The sequence below is a fragment of the Squalius cephalus genome (assembly GCF_949319135.1).
Source record: "Squalius cephalus genome assembly, chromosome: 17".
Lineage (NCBI taxonomy): Eukaryota > Metazoa > Chordata > Actinopteri > Cypriniformes > Leuciscidae > Squalius > Squalius cephalus.
The window spans coordinates 1223878-1246677 of record NC_137138.1 but is presented as its reverse complement, the minus strand read 5'-3'; the positions used below and the strand labels follow the sequence as shown (position 1 = coordinate 1246677).

The 22800-nt window shown below is 40.0% G+C and overlaps 1 long non-coding RNA gene across 1 annotated transcript in view; it reads left to right on the top strand.

Annotated features, from left to right (window-relative positions):
• The first annotated feature begins 818 nt into the window (after window positions 1–818).
• LOC307144490 overlaps window positions 819–22800 on the top strand; it is a 299734-nt gene continuing 277752 nt past the window's right edge. Inside the window, exons 1-2 of the long non-coding RNA XR_013818760.1 lie at window positions 819–1098; window positions 1227–2792. This is a non-coding gene — a long non-coding RNA (uncharacterized lncRNA). The remainder of the gene's footprint in view (window positions 1099–1226; window positions 2793–22800) is intronic.

The following is a 22800-nucleotide window of genomic DNA, read 5'->3' as shown; positions in this document are numbered from 1 at the left end:
TGTGAATGTGTGTGTGTTTTCTGCCCTGGTGATCTTGACTTTGAGCTCATTGAGTCAGAGGAGAATCTCTGCAACTCTTCGCTGACTCTGGGATTCTTACTCTGGACTTTTCCTTTATATATTCAGTGATTTTATTAACAAATCATTCCACATCACTCTTCTTCTCACAGGTGAGATACAGTATATGTTTGGTTTTGAAAAGGCTACATAATTTAATGATTAGTTTTAGCCTATAATTGAGGAGTTTCATTTTCATATATGGATGACTGAATTATTTGCCATTTTATCATACAATGTTTTAATTGCTTAAATATTTGTCTCAGGTTTACAGTTTAGATGATGAAGAAATGCATGAAAACACACCGAGTGAAACATGAATCTTGAGAAGTTCAGACGGAGCAGCTGCAGTGATAAAGACTGTGAGTAGATTAATATCAGTCATTCATATCATCATATTTCATCAGTCAAGATACAAACAAGGAATATATCAGGGAATCTTCTGCACATCACTAGTGTTTGTGTTAATGATGCAAATGCCATTTAATTTGTCCTTATTTGTAGATTTTACTAGTGGAAACTGGAAATGACTTTTATTACAGAATGAATGCTGATGTTAATGTTGTGGTGAACAATTTCATTCTGATAAGAACAATTCTGACTAATTCAAACCTATCTTGATCTACTTTAATGGTGTATTAAAGGCTTTAAAAGCTGAAAAACATTTTACAACAATAACATGAGCTAATCTGAATCTGTCAGTTCAGTCACTGTATTATAATTATGATGATAACGGGTTGTTTTCTTCATTTACAGTCTCTGTTGATCCAGTCGGAGCTGTAAAGTGTCGTTCTGATGAATCAAATATGATCAAACATGAGGTGAGAAGAGAAAGATCTACTGAACAGATTCAAATGGAGATTATAAATGAAATCACACATCCAGAAAACTGCTGGAGCCTCAGAAATCACAGATCAGCAGAAAACAAGAAGACTGAGAGAAAAATGGAGGACAGAAATGAGACACAAACCAGTGAATCACCAGAGGAAAGAGGACAGAGACTTGATAGATGTGACAGTATGGAGAGAAGAAAGCTAAGCTGTGAGTGCTTGATTATTACTGAACTTAATTTAATCTTTCATCACATTTTAGTCTGTTTTAAATTGAGAACATAATACCATAAACTCAGAACAATATATATGATAATAATCTAATATGTATATTTCTAGTCTCCTGTGATCCAGTCGAGCCTGTAAAGTTTGATTCTGATGTCAAAACTGAGGAGAGATTCTCATCAAACCCTTCATCATGTTCTCAAGATCATCATCATCATCATCACCATCATCATCATCACTGACATCCATCAGCAGCTGAAGACCTGAACATCTTCATCATCTTCATCATCATCATCATCATCATCATCACTGACATCCATCAGCAGCTGAAGACCTGAACATCTTCATCACCATCATCATCTTCATCATCATCATCACTGACATCCATCAGCAGCTGAAGACCTGAACATCTTCATCACCATCATCATCTTCATCATCATCATCACTGACATCCATCAGCAGCTGAAGACCTGCACATTTTCATCACCATCATCATCATCATCATCATCATCACTGACATCCATCAGCAGCTGAAGACCTGCACATCTTCATCACCATCAGCAGCTGAAGACCTGCACATCTTCATCACCATCATCATCATCATCATCATCATCACTGACATCCATCAGCAGCTGAAGACCTGCACATTTTCATCACCATCATCATCATCATCATCATCATCACTGACATCCATCAGCAGCTGAAGACCTGCACATCTTCATCACCATCATCATCACTGACATCCATCAGCAGCTGAAGACCTACACATCTTCATCACCATCATCATCATCATCATCACTGACGTCCATCAGCAGCTGAAGACCTGCACATCTTCATCATCATCATCATCACTGACATCCATCAGCAGCTGAAGACCTGCACATCTTCATCACCATCAGCAGCTGAAGACCTACACATCTTCATCACCATCATCATCATCATCATCACTGACGTCCATCAGCAGCTGAAGACCTGAACATCTTCATCATCATCATCATCACTGACATCCATTAGCAGCTGAAGACCTGCACATCTTCATCACCATCAGCAGCTGAAGACCTACACATCTTCATCACCATCATCATCATCATCATCACTGACGTCCATCAGCAGCTGAAGACCTGCACATCTTCATCACCATCAGCAGCTGAAGACCTGCACATCTTCATCACCATCATCATCATCATCACTGACGTCCATCAGCAGCTGAAGACCTGCACATCTTCATCACCATCATCATCATCATCACTGACGTCCATCAGCAGCTGAAGACCTGCACATCTTCATCACCATCAGCAGCTGATAACCTGCACATCATCATCATCATCATCATCATCATCATCACTGACATCCATCAGCAGCTGAAGACCTGCACATCTTCATCACCATCATCATCATCATCATCATCAGTCTGTTCACTCCTGGACTGTCTCATATGTATTGATGATGTCTGGTACTGACCCGAGAGCTGTTTCTTTCGGACACGTTGGATACGGAGAGCCGCTGCTGGAGAGACTGCGCATGCGTGATAGCTCTGTCTCTGAACCCAACTTTCTTCTGGACAGCGATGCTGAGCTGATCATATGAGCACGGGTGAACCCAGCACTGAGGGGGCCAATTTAGTAAATATAAGTTTATTTAATAACAAATAAAACGTACTGGAAAATGCAAATGTTAAAGGTCCCATGACATGAAATTTCCACTTTCTGAGGTTTTTTAACATTAATATGAGTTCCCCTAGCCTGTATATGGTCCCAAAGTTTCTAGAAATTTGAATCGGTGTAAATCGAGCTTTTGCTTCCTCCTTATGACGTTATAAGGAGAAATGTTACCTCCCCTTTCTCTGCTTGCCTGCCCAGAGAATATTTCTCGCCCATGAGAAAATGAGCTAGGAAGTAGGAATGCGCGCGCGATTTTAGTTTGTCCACGAGAGATATCATGGCTTTTGAGCGAGCGAAGCATAACAATTGCTCAATAATTGGATGTACAAATGAACATCGAATGGTCAATACAGAGCTGGGCTTGCTAAACGTCTGACAAGTAAGTCAACAAATTATATATAAGTGTGTTGCTTTACTGTTTATGGTTACCTAGCTTCTTACACACGTAGAATGTGGCTGTCACATTAGCTATGCAGCTATGCAGTTACTTGCGCTAATGTAAAGGTAGACAGCATCAAGTATGTGTGTGAATACACACAATGTAACGCGAGTGTTGTACATTTCGTTGTTATTTGGATAACCGTTTTCCTGTTGGTTATATGGCGCGCGCGATATCCGCATTTCTAGATCGCAGAGCTTGATGTAATTGTAATAAGATAAATACAGACGTTACAGATCTCTCATGAAAAGGCAACAGTAGGTTCGCGTTAGCTACATGATAATAACTGTAAACCATCCGAATAAAGTACCGTATCCAGACATAATATTTTAAACTAACCATTCGGAAACGTCCTGCTGGAGCCGCTGAGTTGCAACTTCTTCATCCGTTGCTTCTCCATCCGGATCAGATTCTGGGTCAAACTGAAATGCTTGAACGACTGCGTGTCTTCGTGCCATTGCAATAGGCTATATCCAACATAAATATGCATGGTACCGTTGCGCCAGATGGTCATAGGCCACACCCACCCTCCACCTTGCGCCGCCTTTCTCCTCCTCATTAGTATTTAAAGCTACAGACACCGAAACGGCATGTCTGAAGGAAGCTCATTCTGGGACTGGCTTGTAGTGACTATAATTCTGCACCGAGGCTATATAGTGGCTATAATCCTGCACCGAGGCTATATAGTGGCTATAATTCTGCACCGAGGCTATATAGTGGCTGTAATTCTGCACCGAGGCTATATAGTGGCTATAATTCTGCACCGAGGCTATATAGTGGCTATAATCCTGCACCGAGGCTATATAGTGCCTATAATTCTGCACCGAGGCTATATAGTGGCTATAATCCTGCACCGAGGCTATATAGTGGCTATAATTCTGCACCGAGGCTATATAGTGGCTATAATTCTGCACCGAGGCTATATAGTGCCTATAATCCTGCACCGAGGCTATATAGTGGCTATAATTCTGCACCGAGGCTATATAGTGGCTATAATTCTGCACCGAGGCTATATAGTGGCTATAATCCTGCACCGAGGCTATATAGTGGCTATAATTCTGCACCGAGGCTATATAGTGGCTATAATTCTGCACCGAGGCTATATAGTGCCTATAATCCTGCACCGAGGCTATATAGTGCCTATAATCCTGCACCGAGGCTATATAGTGCCTATAATCCTGCACCGAGGCTATATAGTGCCTATAATTCTGCACCGAGGCTATATAGTGCCTATAATTCTGCACCGAGGCTATATAGTGCCTATAATTCTGCACCGAGGCTATATAGTGGCTATAATTCTGCACCGAGGCTATATAGTGGCTATAATTCTGCACTGAGGCTATATAGTGGCTATAATTCTGCAAAAATGACATCTCTGGCCATTCCGTTGGTTGGTTTGTCCAGTCACAGTGTCCGGACAGTCCGGCTCGGCTTTTCATCAGTCGAGCGGCAGAAGGGATTCTGCTAAGGTCATACTGGGTAAACTCCATGCTGTTCTAGTCAGGGGGAATACGCCCTCAGCTGTGACACAAATTACATCATTACGAGAGGACCAAAGAACTAGTGAACTGTTTTTTTTTTTAACCGGTTGATTAACCCGAACTGTCCGAAGGTAGCGTACCGGTGCGTGTAAAAGAACTGAACTTGGCGATCAGGAAACTCCCGAGTCTCATCCCTCTTCCTCTTCCTCACGCTCCTGATATCATCATCATCGCCCATCGCTGTGTTTGTTTCACTGTAGACATTGCCCAACCCTAGAGTGTGTTTGGTGGAGGGGATTCCTTCTTATCAGGCCAAACATCTTCACTGTCTGTCAGTGTGTGGTATTGCTTTTTTCCTATACTACAGTTTGTACAGTATAAAAACCATTACAATGTTGCCCCCCCTCCCCCTTATGTGAAATGTACCTTAGCATAATAGAGGAAGAAGCTGATATCTCGATTGAACTGATGCTTGAAGAACGCACTTCCACAGGAGCCACGAGTAACAGCAGATAGGCGAGCGGTTAAAGTTCTCCATGCAGAGTTTGATTTGACGACAGTCACGAGACCGATTGCTTGATCCAGTCACGTTGATGGATAAAAATAAAAGCAAAGTTTAAACAAGCATGTAACGAGTAATGACCACAAACGGAAGGAAAATAGCGGAGTAAAAGTACCGATACGTCACTTAAAATGTACTCGAGTAGAAGTAAAATTACACGATTTTTAAACTACTCAAAAAAGTACAATTTAAAAAAAGAAAAAACTACATAATTACAGACGTGAGTTTGTAATTCGTTACTTCACACCCCTGATAACAACATACAGTTACGTGAGCGAGCGACTCGAACCCGAGAGATGGACTAATCAGTTTTGTGTCCGGTACCGACTGCAGAGCTTCAGTCTTTGGGGCGGTCACGTGATGAACGAGCGGCTCGAAGTGTGAACTAATCAGTTTTGTGTCCGGTACCGACTGCATAGCTTCAGTCTTTGGGGCGGTCACGTGATGAACGAACGACCCGAAGTCGAGAGACTGGAAATGTGAACTAATCAGTTTTCTGTAAGCGGTATACAGACTGCAGAGCTCAGTTTATGAGGATCACAAGATAAACAAACGGCTTAGATCGGGAGGTGAGGTAAACTAACAGACTGCATAGCCTGAAGACCCAGATAAGTAATAAATTCATCGTTTCGGTTTCTCATAATTTGGCCTTCTATTGCCATTTTTTTCTTATTCTAAATGTGATCAACATTTGATGTGTTTGGGGAATTTAACATGTAATATTTCAAATACATTCTGCTGAAATGAACTAAATGACTTGAACCACAAAACCAGTCACATGGGTCAATTTTATTTAAATTGAGATTTATACAGCATCTGAAAGCTGAATAAATAAGCTTTCCAATGATGTATGGTTTGTCAGGATAGGACAATATTTGGCCGAGATACAACTATTGAACATCTGCAATCTGAGGTGCAAAGAAATCTGAACATTGAGAAAATCTCCTTTAAAGTTCTTCATTTATGATCACGATTGTGCAGCATTCTCTCACACAAATACATGTGTTATATATTTACGGTAGAATTTTTTTTTTTTACAAAATATCTTCATGGAACATGATCTTTACTTAATATCCTAATGATTTTTGTCATAAAAGAAAAATCTATCATTTTGACCCATAGAGTGTATTGTTGGCTATTGTACAGATAAACCCGTGCGACTCGAGACTGGTGACGTGATCCAGGGTCACAATCAGAATAAGGTGTGTGTTTTCTCTTTTACTGTTATATGATGGTCACACACATCTTAAAAATAAACTTTCGTCCACAATTATAAAATGTAAAAATACAACAGAATTAAATGTATTTTAAACTAAATTAAAGATCAGCTGTGAATACAAATGTAATGTAATCCTTGAGATATTTATATAAAGAAACATCATCTAATCTTTATATTGAATGTGAAAGTGTGTTTAAATAAGAGAAAGTGTGTCTGAGAAGGGCTTCTGTTTTTAACCTGTTAATGACCTTTCTAGATGTTTGACACTGAAACACAAGAGATGAATCTGGATCATCACTTCCAGTCCAGAACCGCATTACCACATGCATTTATCACAAAGCTCGTAGATCATTGTAAACTCACAGTTCTGATGCACAAACACACTGTAATCCCACAAGCTTGCTTCCGCCTGCACATGTCCTGACACAGTCCAACATTTACGTGCTTCCCTCCATTACACACCTGACTTCTCTTCTTCTTCTTCTTTTTGTTTATTGGCGGGTGGCATCTAACGTCTAGGTGCATTTCCGCCACCTACTATGCTGGAGTGTGAGTCGGAGTAAGATCATAATAAAAAAACTAAAAAAAAACTAAAAAAAACTAAATTCGATTCAATAAACCACTTTGTTTTAAATACTCAATCACCAACTTATATTTCCTTTCTTCACCATCTAACAAATTCTTTACATTTATCCCTCCCCCTCCTATGTTTTTTAATTTCTCCCTGAGTTTTCTTCTATTTTCCTCATATTTTATACAATTACATAAAACATGTTCCACTGTTTCTCTCTCTACCCCACATACACACAAGCCTGTGGGATGCTTCCCTATCAGATGCATAGTACTATTTAGCCTAGTATGACCCATTCTTAATCGTGATATTATTCTTTGCTCTTTACTATTCATTCTTACATTTTCCATTTTCCTACTTTCCCTTGTATTTGAAATAAATGTCTCCCTTTCTCTTCTTTTTCCCACATGCTTTGCCACTCTTCCATTATATGTGCTTTAATAATAGATTTCATTTCAGCAACACTATATGCAATATTTATTATTGTTTCCTCTCTTATTGCCTTTTTTGCATAATAATCTGCCATTTCATTTCCTTCTACTCCTGCTGGTACCCATAAAAATTTAACTTCTGTTCCCAATTTACTTAATCTAAATATGGTCTCATAAATTTCATATAATATATCTATTCGACTTTTGGTGGACATTAATTTAACTGACACTAATACACCTGACTTCTCTTCCTCTCTGGCTACCTTTATATTAATTAGACTCAAACTCCACCTGGTGTCCAACAGTGGAACTACAACAGACATTCAATAGAGCACAGTGGCTCCTACAGGTATAAAGTAGACTGGCAGTCATTTGTGTTTCTGGAAACTGGGTTTGCTTTGAGCTCATACTTACAGATGTGTTCAGACATATTCACTGACGATAAAAGAGACACACAGGGAATGTTGCAGATCTGTCCTCAACAGAGGAGAACTGGAGAGAGATGAGGAGTTGAGTCAGCACTTTTACATCTGTTGTTTCACACAGTTTTCATGCTAACCTTCCTCTCGACTGCAAACACGTATTTAGAAAATGCAGCTCAAATATCCAATAAACCCTCATTACAACATATTTAACTAATAAAAAATGCATAAAGATACATGTAAATATAATTAGACATAATAAATGAATAAAATAATAACTATACAACTGGATCTCCTAATGACTCAAACTCAGTGTTAATGGTCAAACACACACAACAACAACATAATGCTCAGACATGAACTACATTTCTGTAGTTCTTATTATTAAACAAATACCTTTAAATCTACTTTCTACCTAATGGTAAATACACACACACACACACACACACACACACACACACACAGACACACACACACACACACAGGCTGAGAATCAGAATTTGGTACAGAGGAATATCAGATAAGGAAGCTGCTCTTACAGTGACCTAATACACTTTATAGGATATAAGTTTGGGTGGTTTAAATGACAATGACCACACACAGACAGACACACACACACACACACACACACACACACACACACACACACACACACACACACACACACACACAGGCTGAGAATCAGAATTCGGTACAGAAGAATATCAGATAAGGAAGCTGCTCTTACAGTGACCTAATACATTTTATAGGATATAAGTTTGGGTGGTTTAAATGACAATGACCACACACACACACACACACACACACACACACACACACACACACACACACACACACACACACAGGCTGAGAATCAGAATTCGGTACAGAAGAATATCAGATAAGGAAGCTGCTCTTACAGTGACGTAAAATACTTTATAGAAAAGTTTGGTGGTTTAAATGACAATGACCACACACACACACACACACACACACACACACACACACACGTGCACACACACACACACACACACACACACACACACACACACACACACACACACACACACACACACACAGAGAAAACACACACACATACACACACACACACACAGACACAGACACACACACACACACACACACACACACACACACACACACACACACACACACACACACACACACACACACACACACACACACACAGGCTGAGAATCAGAATTCGGTACAGAAGAATATCAGATAAGGAAGCTGCTCTTACAGTGACCTAATACATTTTATAGGATATAAGTTTGGGTGGTTTAAATGACAATGACCACACACACACACACACACACACACACACACACACACACACACACAGGCTGAGAATCAGAATTCGGTACAGAGGAATATCAGATAAGGAAGCTGCTCTTACAGTGACGTAAAACACTTTATAGGATTTAAGTTTGGGTGGTTTAAATGACAATGACAATGACCACACACACACACACACACGTGCACACACACACACGTTCACACACAGACACACACACACAGACACACACACACACGTAATACACTTTATGGGATATAATAATGACAATGACCGTAATTCATGAAATTCTTACAAGCTGGGTGTCTGAAAAACATGACACACAACAAACAAACAACAACAAGAAGGCAAATAGTTACATTTAGCTTATAAAATATTTGTCCAACTGTAATCACTTGACATCAACACAAAATATATGGACACATTTGAGGAAATTAAATATTTTGGCATTCCTCCACCACAAACTCACAATTTACAGCACTGGAGGAACTCGATGCAGAGACCCTGCACACCTCATCCTAAGAGGGGTGATTTGACCACTGTCTCGAATTTAGAGACGTATACTGCCTTACAGGGCTATGGGGAGCAGGGCCTTAACAGAGAGACTCTAAGAAGAGGAGGCCTGCCATACTCACACCCAAGTGGTCCTAAACTAGTTTTTCTACTTGTGAGAAAATAAAGACAGTACATTACGCGTATACAGGCAGGAGCCATCTTAGAAAACTGTCTCGACTGGTCGAGCCACGAACGCTTTTTTAAAACGAAACAAATATTTTCATTTTTATTAAATAATCATTTTATTTTTATTTATTTATTTTCTCTGTTGCGTTCAGTGCTTTCTTCCAGAAACAACGGACCATAATGAGATTCCAAGTCACAGTTCATCTCACGTAGCACGGCGTTCGTGGCTCGACTAGTCGAGACTGTTTTCCAAGATGGCTCCTGCCTGTATACGCGTAATGTACTTTATAAAGTATCTTCTTATTAAACTGTCTGTACACTTCTCAATGCTTCGGTTTGCATGTAGGGGCCCTCATTATGCTACCGTGTTAGTGTGAGGCTATTTTGAGCCTTGTTAGTGGTATTAACTAGCGATTTATTTTTACTTACACTCTGCCCCATATACTAGCGTTATAAGCTAATCTGTTTTTAGAGATAAAACTCTTTACATTCGATTATCATGAAAACGCATCCCAGAGAACGATTGACTCTGTAACCATGTGTTAATTACCCCTAGGTTCATTTCCCTGTAGCAATTTCACCATGCCGAAAGGGAAACCCATCCTTCCAGGAGGGGAACAGAGACTGAATAACCCAGTAGATAAAACATATATTAATCTTCTTTTTTTTTTGGGGGGGGGGGGGGGGGGGGGACGACAGCCTGTCTACGTTCCTTTTAACTGGAGGAGGCACCTAGTGCTATGCTAACAGTGCTGTGAGGCTACAGGGGTTGTTTCTCACTGTGATCGGTTGGTCTTAGGTTGGTCACACAAAAAAGGCCTGAGCCAGACCGTCAGAATAGATTATCCTCATCGGTCCAGCTCGTTGGGCCTGATGTTATGGGCGAAGGGGGAAAGAGGAAGAGGAGGGTGTGCACAGGGAAAGAGGCCATTACCTGCCTCTGCTTGTGCCAGGACGCTCACATCTGACCTGAGCTACTTCCCTGACACCCTGCCTCTTCCTCCTGGACTCGCGCCGCCTCGTTGACCTACCCCTGCCAGGAGGAGCATGAGTCCCACTGGCCCTGTCTACGATCCTCGGAACAAGATGGGGCTGTCTGGGTGTGGGCCTGGACCGGAACGGTGTGCAAGATCTATATGCCGCTGAGCGCGCCTTTGCCTCCTTGAACTTTCCGACCACTGCCCCAACGGAGGTCCCGAAAAGCTCAGAGGGCGAAACCGGGGCATCAAGGAGAAAAGCTTTCTCTTTCTCCCCGATTCCTACCAAGTTCACCCACAGATGCCTCTCTGTGACCACCATGGCCGCCAACGATTGTCCGATTGCGGCAGCCGTCTGTTTGGTGGCCCGGAGAGCCAAGTCTGTGGTGCGGCGCAACTCAGCCACCGCGTCTGGGGTTAGACCCTGACCCTGGTCCTGGTCCCTCAGCAGGTCAGCCTGGTACACCTGCAACATGGCCATTGTGTGCAGCGCAGCACCAGCCTGACCTTCCGCCTGCTGTATGCCCTGCCATTTAGATAAGACGAGGTCTGAAGTGGTCTGGATGGCAAGGTTGGAGCTCTTAGTGTCGATGTCTCCCCCTGCGAGAGATAGCTCACAAACGTCTCCTCAACGGGAGGCATCGACACATACCCATGCTCTCGCATTCCCTTCACATTCGAATAGTTGTTTCGTGAATGGGAGAAGAGTACGGGTTCTTCCATGCCTTAACGACCTCCACATGGAGGAATGGAAGGCTCACCGGAGGTTGGTGGGGTGTGGCAGGAGAGAAAGCGCTCGTCATGCCTTCCACGAGCGGCTTCCTCTCTGACGCGCTGCCATGGCAACTCAAGCCTGGCGGTGGCGCTCCATCACCTCCACCAGCTCCGCATATGCAGGGCAGTGGGGCTGGGCAGGTTCAGCCATTTTGGTATCTTCACCTGCTTCTGTCCCATCCTACTCATCTGGGCTCGAAGCCAATAGAGCACTGGCTGTTGGACCAGAGGACGCCTCAGAGAGCGCATCCCCGCCCAACAGCTCATTCTCGTCACCCGCCATTCACTCCTCTCTCAAACTCATAGGCAAGCTCCCTCTTACCCCTTTTCCACCAAGGCAGTGCTGGTGCCGGTTCGGAGCCGGTGCCTACTCGCAAACCAGTTCTTTGTGTTTCGACAGCCAAAGAACCGGTTCTCGGCCAGGAAAATTGGTTCCAAAGCGGCACCGACTCTTTGCTGGACTAGAACCGTTCTTTTATCACGTCATGCTTACGTCGGGGCTTGGGGGTGGGGTTATTGTCAAACTTCTTCTCGAACGTAACCTCCGTCTGCAGTAATCCAGACGAGCAGCGCAAATGTGTTCTAAACGTCTTCTTCTGACCCCAATATAGGATCGCAAAGCCAGAAGAAACATTAGCAGAAAGACAATGTAGTCCGCCATTGTAATTGTATTGTAACAGGTGTAAGAAACCCCTCACACGGGTCGGCACACTTCCTAAAGCCTTTTTATGCTTCCTGGTCGCGCTAGAGGATGATGTCATGGATGGCGCCGGCCAATACGTTTGTCATGATTATACAGTGTTTCTGCGGTCGTAACACTCCAACACAACAGGGCGGTTCTATAGATCCTTACAAAAATGAAGCATTGCTTGGTGATTGATTGAGCTAAACTGGTATTATCTAATTGTGTAGTTAAATTTAACAGCTGACAGATATTCAACATAATTCATGTGTGAGACAGTCTAACAGAAGGACGGACAAAACCAGTCAAATATCAACTGAGTTCTGCTCATATTGTATTACCATTTTCTAAACTATAGCGAATAAACTGTGATAATGTGAGAAATGTTGAAGTGTCTGAATACATTTGACTGTATATAGAAATAATAAATAAATAGTTTAGTCAAACTATTCTTAGCATGAATATGACAATTTTGTTTTAGTATTATTTAAGCATGAAGATTAACCAATAACAATAACATATTTTTCTTTCACATTAGTGAAGTAACTGCTGAGATTCATCTTTAAAAAATATGACATAAAATGCACAGACATTAATACTTGACATACAAAACACAACACTCAATAACTAATAAAAATACTTACAACATAAACCAACATTACAACATAAACCAACAACACAAACAAAATGGTAAATAAATAAAAACACATAAATAAATGGTAAATGGTAAATGGACTGCATTTATATAGCGCTTTCACAGACCTATGGCCACCAAAGTGCTTTACATATTGCCTCACATTCACCCATTCACTCACTCATTGCTACACCGACGGCGGTGTCAGCCATGCAAGGCGCCGATATCCAGCTTGTCGGGAGCAGCTGGGGTAAATAAGTTCAGAAACACAGATAAAACCAACAAGAATCAATAAACTCCACAGTATAATCTGTTCATGCCGCACTGCATGCTGGGAACCTTCATACACATACGCACTGTAGAAATACTGTATGATGTGGTTTGCTTGCAGTAAATCGTGTTTTCCAATACTGTATGTGTGTGTGTGTGTGTGTGTTTGCTTTACCTGCATAAATAAACAGAAGAGACAGGGAGTGTGTGTGTGTGTGTGTGTGTGTGTGTGTGTGTGTGTGTGTGTGTGTGAGGAGTAAGAGACTCCAGACAGAATCAATAGACCCAATGGTCCTCGATCAGCTTATTGATCAGTCCTGTGTATCAGACGGACATTACTGTGATGATGAAGACTGTTATTAAAGATATTACTGATAAGTATTTGCTCAGAGTGAATCTGGAACTAAACACTACAGAAGCTCATTCAGGATCTTTACAGACAAAACCAGTCTCTGATTTATTGTCATCTTGATCAGATGATGCTGATCTGCACTATAAAGACAGCAGCAGTTATTAAAATAATAATAATAATACACTTGTGATATAATGTGCTCAGAAGGGTTTAAGACGATAAAATGTTACGGGTTACAAAATGAATATGATCAAATCTGTTGAGTGTGAACACTGTGAAGGGTTGGTGATTTAAATCAGACACTACAAGTAAAGTAAATAAAGATGAACAAATAATAAAATACTGCACAGACTGTATAAAGTTAGATCAAGGTGATTATGATGATTTTAATATACAGTGACTAAATAATGACTGATAAATCAGATGATATTTGCCTATTTAACTGTCTGTATAAATGATATTTCAGTGATTATATGTCATCATTAAATCATCATTATATCAGTCGTCAGTTCTGGATCTGAATTCAACAATAATGCCGTAAGCAAAGCAATAAAAGCAAAGCAAAGGTTTAACTAAACCATATTTCTTCCCCATTCTGACGTCTGTACAAATCTGTGCGTGTTTTGAATAACAGAATATATGAAATATATGAAACAGGTTTGGCAGGACTGATGTGTCTGAATATGACTCAGATCCAGTGTTATTCTCTACATGATCAACTTCATGAGGATAAAATGATTTTAGAGCAAAGGAAGATCTGATGACACAAATCTGACTAAATAATAAAGTTACATGAAAACTGTGAATAATACAGTAATAACTTACAACTTTATGATGTGTAAATATTTCCTGCTGATAAAGATTGAGCAGAAAGAAGAGCTTGTGTTTGAGTGTAAAGTGTTATTGTGTGTCAAATGTGGGTCTGTAAAATTATTAGAAAACATGAGATTAGTTTCCACTGTTATGCTTATTAATGATCAACTATATATTTATTACAGACAAAATTACATTTGTAACCAAGTTGCCAAAGATATGGATGACCAGTCATGTTCTTATAATAAATGATGATAATCATAAATAACATGCTATTATTGATTGGCCATAATCCTGTCCACAGAATCTCTTGTAAACAATCTGCATCAGTGTGTGTTTCTTCATCATGTCCAGTTAAAGATCTGGCTGATCCTTCAGCGTTATTCACCTCAGAAACACCAAAATACAGAACATGTTTCTGATGCAGAAAAGCTCATAAAGCGTTCATGACTGGATTACTGTAATGCATTACTAGATTATCCTGATCATTATCAATCAACAAACTACAGTTATAGTGCAAAATACAGCAGCTAGAGGTATTACCAGATCAAGACAATATCATCATATAACACCAGTTTCACCATCTCTACACTGGTTATCTGTTACTGACTTAATTATTTTGTGAAATAAGCTAATTTACAGATAAAAACAATGCTCAATTAACACAGAGAACGAAACACAGGGAATGTCTGTGATGCTCCATTGGCAGAGAAGGCCCTGCCTAACAGTGCTTTGTTCCTCCTACATCTGTAGGTCTTATATAAACGAGTGTGAGCTGTGAGATCAGCAGTGTGTTCTCTGTATCTACTGCTGTCACTTCATGACTTTATCTTTATAGTCATCTCTCTTCTTCTCAGGTGAGAAACATGTTTCTAAATACATGATTTAATTATTCATTCAAGCCTAATTTACTGAGGAGCTTTATTTTCTGACTGGGTTATTTGCTATTTTACCATAGATGCTTTGATCGCTGCCACTTGTAAATTACTGAATGTTTGTAATACTTTAACAGTGTAATCATCATGTCTCTCTATATTCATTGTCATTGTTGCACTAGGCATTGCATTAGCCAAGCTTGCATTTTAATGCATCGTATTTTAGGGCTTGCATTTTTGGGCTGAAATTCAGCATGGTTGAATATTTAACCTGTGAATATTTCAATTCAAAACATTTCACACACATTTTCATCATTAAAAATTCAATAATCCATATTCACCTGTCATCTTTCACTTCGAAAATATTCAAACTGTTTAAAAATACAACGTATAATATTCAACAGGCAATTTTCGGTCCATTTTATTTCTCTTTGCAAATATGCTTGCACAAATTCAGTGGTTCAAATTTGACAGAAAATTCTACATTGACATCCAGGAACTGCAGGAAAAGCAGTAGATTGCAGAGCATACTCTCCATCTGCTGTAGTTGATCTCACCAGCAGGAGGTGCAAGCGTGTGTTGACGCATTCCCCAGATGCGGATGTACAGATCTAATGTTACATTTGAGGTTGACATATATTTTTCTAGGTTGTTTAGTTGCCTTAACTTTATATTGCGGCGATGTGCTGCATGCAGTAGGCTATAGGGTTTCCCTCAATACTTCAGGACATAAAAGCTTAGCGTAGCTTAATGGGCTAATACAGTGATATAAAATACCAAACTCGCAGGCAAGCAGATGGACTCAGAATAACTTAACGCGCAAAGTTTAATGCTGAGCGTCTCCCAGTGATATACAGGCATAAAGTTGGCTTGACATTCACACATTTAAGGACCGTCTCTAAAGTTACATACATTAGCATTTGTATAGAACAACTTACAGTCATAAAGCCAACTGTAAAGTGTTCATGTAGTGTCAGGCATAATGCGCACCCTTTAGATTTGTGATATTTATTCAAATAAATTGAAGTTTGCTATTGAAGTTAGAAACGTGTATGCCAATGTTGTATGCAACTTTAGAGACGGACCGTCTAAATGTGCAAATGTCCAATGTCAAGCCAATTTTACATTTAGCAGATGCTTTTATCCAAAGCGACTTACAGTTAAACTAACAATAGGAGGAAAACAATATGCAATTGTTATGACCCTTCCCAGTTTAATCTAATGCAGGACATGTAGGCATACTATATATATATATAGAATAGAAGAGAATAGAAGAGAAAGTGTTAGTATTAATTGATCAAGTGTTGATTTTATGCCAGTATATCACCGGGAAACGCTCAGCATGAAACTTTGCGCGTTAAATTCATATTCTGAGCCTGCTTGCCTGTAGCCTATAGAGTACAGCCTTCATCCCCAATAAGGTGCGAGTTTGGTCTTTTATATCACTGTATTAGTCCATCAAGCTACGTTAAGCGTTTTGTCCCGACGGAAGTGGAATCCTTGAGTATGAGGTATTGAGAGAAACCGTTTACAATCCCGTTCATGGTAGAGAAAGCTGATAACATGTAGGCTACACAGGGGAAAGTAACAATGAAGTTATTGAATGAAACATAAACACAGCTTTTGTGTCTTTTATCATCTTTTCTGCATATATACTGACCCAGATAATCATCACAAAAACTTAATGCATGCTCAATTGCTGTAAATGAGCTTGCTCTAACTGTTGCTCTGATCTTCGTCAACACATGCGCAGATGAAGAGTATGCTCGGCAATCTACTGCTTTTCCTGCAGTTCCTGGATGTCAATGTTGAATTTACCTGAACCACTGAATTTGTGGAAATGAATTTGCAAAGTGAATATTATTTGAATATTATAGGTTGTATTTTTAAACAGTCTGAATATTTTGGAAGTGAAATATGAAAGGTGAATATGGATTATTGAATTTTTAATAATGAAAATGTTTTTGAAATGTTTTGAATTGAAATATTCACAGCTTAAATATTCAACCATGCTGAATTTAAGCCCATAAAAAAATGCAAGCCCTAAAAATACAATGCATTAAAATGCAAGCATGATTAATGCAATGCCTATTTTTTTTTCCAAGTAGTGCAATTCAACTGGCTTTTTTGTTTCAAAAACATTTGCCATTATTTTACTTCCATAAAAGGGCCCTATGTTGCACCCAGCGCAATTGACTTTGTACACCGACGCATGTATCATTCCTATTATGCACCCGACGCACAGCAGACTTTTCCCTCCACAGACGCACGTCGGTAAATTAGGGAAACTTGCGCTCCCGGGGGCGGTTCAGGGAAAAGAGGAGGCGTGTTCCGGTGCAAACGTTCCCTGGTGCTATTTTGCAGTTTCAGAAAACAATTCCGCCACAGACCAGGAGAAACCTCCTCTAAAGTCAGTGGCGCGTTATTCAGATGATATTTTAAGGGCACATGCTTGGCCATAATGTAGCGTGTGCACAACGCAAACACACTTTGCTTCTCTCATCAACACACAGAAGCAGCAGTTCCCATTTTTGCAAACCATACAAACTCTGGAACTCATTACCATCTGACATCAAGACTGTACTTGACTTTAAAGTGTTTACTTCCAGGCTAAAAAAACTGGTTAAAAACATACTAAAAGTGTACTCATTTTTAATTATTGTAAGTAGGTAAGAGTTGTATATGATATGCATGTTTATATATTATGTGTATATATATATTTTATTTTTTTTTATTTTTTGAGGTAGTGTAGTATGTAAATTTTACGGATAAATTTTATTGTGTCTAAAGGCCCAACCAGGGACAGGAGTTGTTTATATATCATGTTTATATTGGTTTATATATATTTATATTTTAAATTGAAATAGTGAAGTATGTAAATTCTATTGTGTCCAAAAGCCCAACCAGGGACAGGAGTTGAAAATTAGCATTTGCTATAAACTTTTTATGCAGCACTTCAGTGACAAGCTTTGCTTTGACACTATGTCTGTTTGCATTGTCCCTGTCAAAAAAAATAAAATAATAATAATAATATAATAATAATAATAATAATAATAATAATAACTAGATTAAAAAGTTCGTCGAGACAAACTTTAAGTTGGCTTGAGAAAGTTTGGACCGGAAAGTTTGAAGTTTAAAGTAGTTTGAAGATTAAAATAGTTTGAAGTTTAATTTAGTTTAAAGTTTAATTTAGTTTAAAGTTTAAAGAAGTTTGAAGTTTAATTTAGTTTAAAGTTTAAAGTAGTTTGAAGTTTATAGTTTAAAGTTTAAATTAGTTTGAAGTTTAAAGTAGTTTGAAGTTTAAATTAGTTTAAAGTAGCTGAAATGGATTAATGTGATAGATAGATAGATAGATAGATAGATAGATAGATAGATAGATAGATAGATAGATGAGTTTAACTCACACTCGCACATGCACTCACTCACACACAGAACACACACTAACTCACTCAACACTCACTCAGACGCACACACACTTAGTTTTTGAGTTTAGAGTTTACACGTTTAAATTAAGTAAATTTAGCAGTTTGAAGTTTAAATTAGTTTGAAGACACACACACGCACAGACACTCTCACTTGCTCACACACTTTTTCACACACACACACACACACACACACACACACACACACACACACACACACACACACACTCACTATCTCACAGACACGCTCACTAACTTTCACACACACACTCACACACATAGACACACACACACTCTCTCACACACACACACCCTCACTAACACACACACACACACACACACACACACAGACATGCTCACTGTCTCACACACACACACACACACACACACACACACTAACTCGCTCTCTCACACACACACACACACACACACACACACACTCACTATCTCACAGACACGCTCACTAACTTTCACACACACACTCACACACATAGACACACACACACTCTCTCACACACACACACCCTCACTAACACACACACACACACACACACACACACAGACATGCTCACTGTCTCACACACACACACACACACACACTAACTCGCTCTCACACAGACACACTCACACACATAGACACACACACTCTCTCACACACACACACACCCTCGCTAACTCTGACACACACACACTTACGCACACACACACACTCACGCACATACACTCACTCACGGACATACACTCACACATGCACACACACACACACACACACACACACACACACACACACACAGACATGCTCACTATCTCACACACACTCACACACACGCACACTCAAGAGTTTATGAGTTTAGAGTTTATAAGTGTATCAATTGATGAGTTTATAAGGTTATGAGTTTTTGAGTTTATAAGTTTAAATGAGTTTAAGAGTTCAGAGTTTATTAATTTATGGGTTTAAGAGTTCATAAGTCTATAAATTTATGAGTTTATAAGTTAATTAGTTTATAAGTGTATGAGTTTAGAGTTCATTAGTTTAAATGAGTCTCAATGGCTCATATAGTATATAGAACGGCAGTTTGGTTTAGTCTTCAAGGTGTTTAGATTTAAATTTTCAACATACACACACACACACACACACACACACACACTCAAGCACGCACGCACAGACTCTTACTCTCTCACACACACACTATCTCTCACACACACACTCACTCACTCACACACACACACACACACACACACACACACACACACACACACACACACACACACACACACAGACAAGCTCATTAACACACACACACACACACACACACACACACACACACTCACGCACATAGACACACACTCTCTCTCACACACACACACACTCAGAGTTTATATGAGTTTAGAGTTTATAAGTGTACAAGTTTTTGAGTTAAGAGTTTATAAGTTTAAATGAGTGTGTACGAGTTTTTGAGTTTACACACACACACACACACACACTCACACATAGACACACACATGCTCTCACTAACTCACACACACACACACACACACACACACACACACACACACACACACACACACACACACAGACATGCACACTGTCTCACACACACACACACACACACACACACACACACACACACACACACGCTCTCACTAACTCACACACACACACCCTCACTAACTCACACACACACACACACACACACACACACACACACACACACACACACACACACACACACAGACATGCTCACTGTCTCACACACACACACACACACACACACACACACACACACACTAACTCGCTCTCACACATACACAGACACGCTCACACACATAGACACACACACACTCTCACACACCCTCGCTAACTCTCTCTCTCACACACACACACACACACACACACACACACACACACTCACGCACATACACTCACTCACGGACATACACTCACACATGCACACACACACACACACACACACACACACACACACACACACACACACAAACACACACACTCACTCACGGATATACACTCACACATGCACACACACACACACACACACACACACACACACACACACACACACACACACACACACACACACAGACATGCTCACTATCTCACACACACACACACACACACACTCTCTCTCACACACACATACACGCGCACACACTCACACACACACACTAACTCGCTCTCACATAGACACACACACACTCTCTCTCTCTCACACACACACACACACACTCACTCACGGACATACACTCACACATGCACACACACACACACACACACACACACACACACACACACACACACATGCTCACTATCTCACACACACACACACACACACACACACTCTCTCTCTCTCACACACACATACACGTGCACACACTCACACTAACTCGCTCTCACATAGACACACACACTCTCTCTCTCACACACACACACACACACACACACACACACACACACTCAGTCACGCACATATACTCACTCACACACAGACACACACACCCTCACTAACTCACACACACACACACCCTCACTAACACACACACAGACATGCTCACTGTCTCACACACACACACACACACACACACACACACACACACACACACACACATCACGCACATACACTCACACAAGCACACACTAAGTCACTCACTCACACACACACTTAGAGTTTTTGAGTTTAGAGTTCACTAACACACACACAGACACACACACACCCTCACTAACACACACAGACACACACACACACTAACTCACACACACACACACACACACACACACACTCACGCACATACACTCACTCACGCACATACACTCACTCACACAGTTTCTTTTACACACACACACACACACACACACACACAAAGACACGCTTGCTAACTCACACACACACACTTACACACACACACACACACACACACACACACACACTCTCACACACACACACACACACACACACACACACACTCACACACACACACACACACACTAACTCGCTCACACACTCAGACACACACACTCAAGAGTTTGAGTTTAGAGTTTATAAGTGTATAAATTGATGAGTTTATAAGTGTATGAGTTTTTGAGTTTATAAGTTTAAATGAGTTTAAGAGTTCAGAGTTTATTAATTTATGAGTTTAAGAGTTCATAAGTCTATGAATTCATGAGTTTATAAGTTAATTAGTTTATAAGTGTATGAGTTTTATAATTTATTAGTTTAAATGAGTCTCAGTGGCACATATAGTATATAGAATGGCAGTTTGGTTTAGTCTTCAAGGTGTTTAGATTTGAATTTTTGTCGGTTTGAATTTTTTAGAACTCCCAATGTAAGTCAATGGGAGTTTTTGAATGAGTTTTTCCGAGTTTTGATCGGCATTTTTAGGAAAACCGTAAGTCCGATCAGTCTGAAAAGATATAGCACACCGAGTCAGATCAGTTTGAGTGTCTGTGCCGATTTTGGAGTATGTGGAGTTAAAGCTCTAGGAGGAGTTTGAGTTGTAAATTTTTACGCTCAGAAGAATAATAATAACTAGATTAAAAAGTTCGTCGAGACAAACTTTAAGTTGGCTTGAGAAAGTTTGGACCGGAAAGTTTGAAGTTTAAAGTAGTTTGAAGATTAAAATAGTTTGAAGTTTAATTTAGTTTAAAGTTTAATTTAGTTTAAAGTTTAAAGAAGTTTGAAGTTTAATTTAGTTTAAAGTTTAAAGTAGTTTGAAGTTTATAGTTTAAAGTTTAAATTAGTTTGAAGTTTAAAGTAGTTTGAAGTTTAAATTAGTTTAAAGTAGCTGAAATGGATTAATGTGATAGATAGATAGATAGATAGATAGATAGATAGATAGATAGATAGATAGATGAGTTTAACTCACACTCGCACATGCACTCACTCACACACAGAACACACACTAACTCACTCAACACTCACTCAGACGCACACACACTTAGTTTTTGAGTTTAGAGTTTACACGTTTAAATTAAGTAAATTTAGCAGTTTGAAGTTTAAATTAGTTTGAAGACACACACACGCACAGACACGCTCACTTGCTCACACACTTTTTCACACACACACACACACACACACACACACACACTCACTATCTCACAGACACGCTCACTAA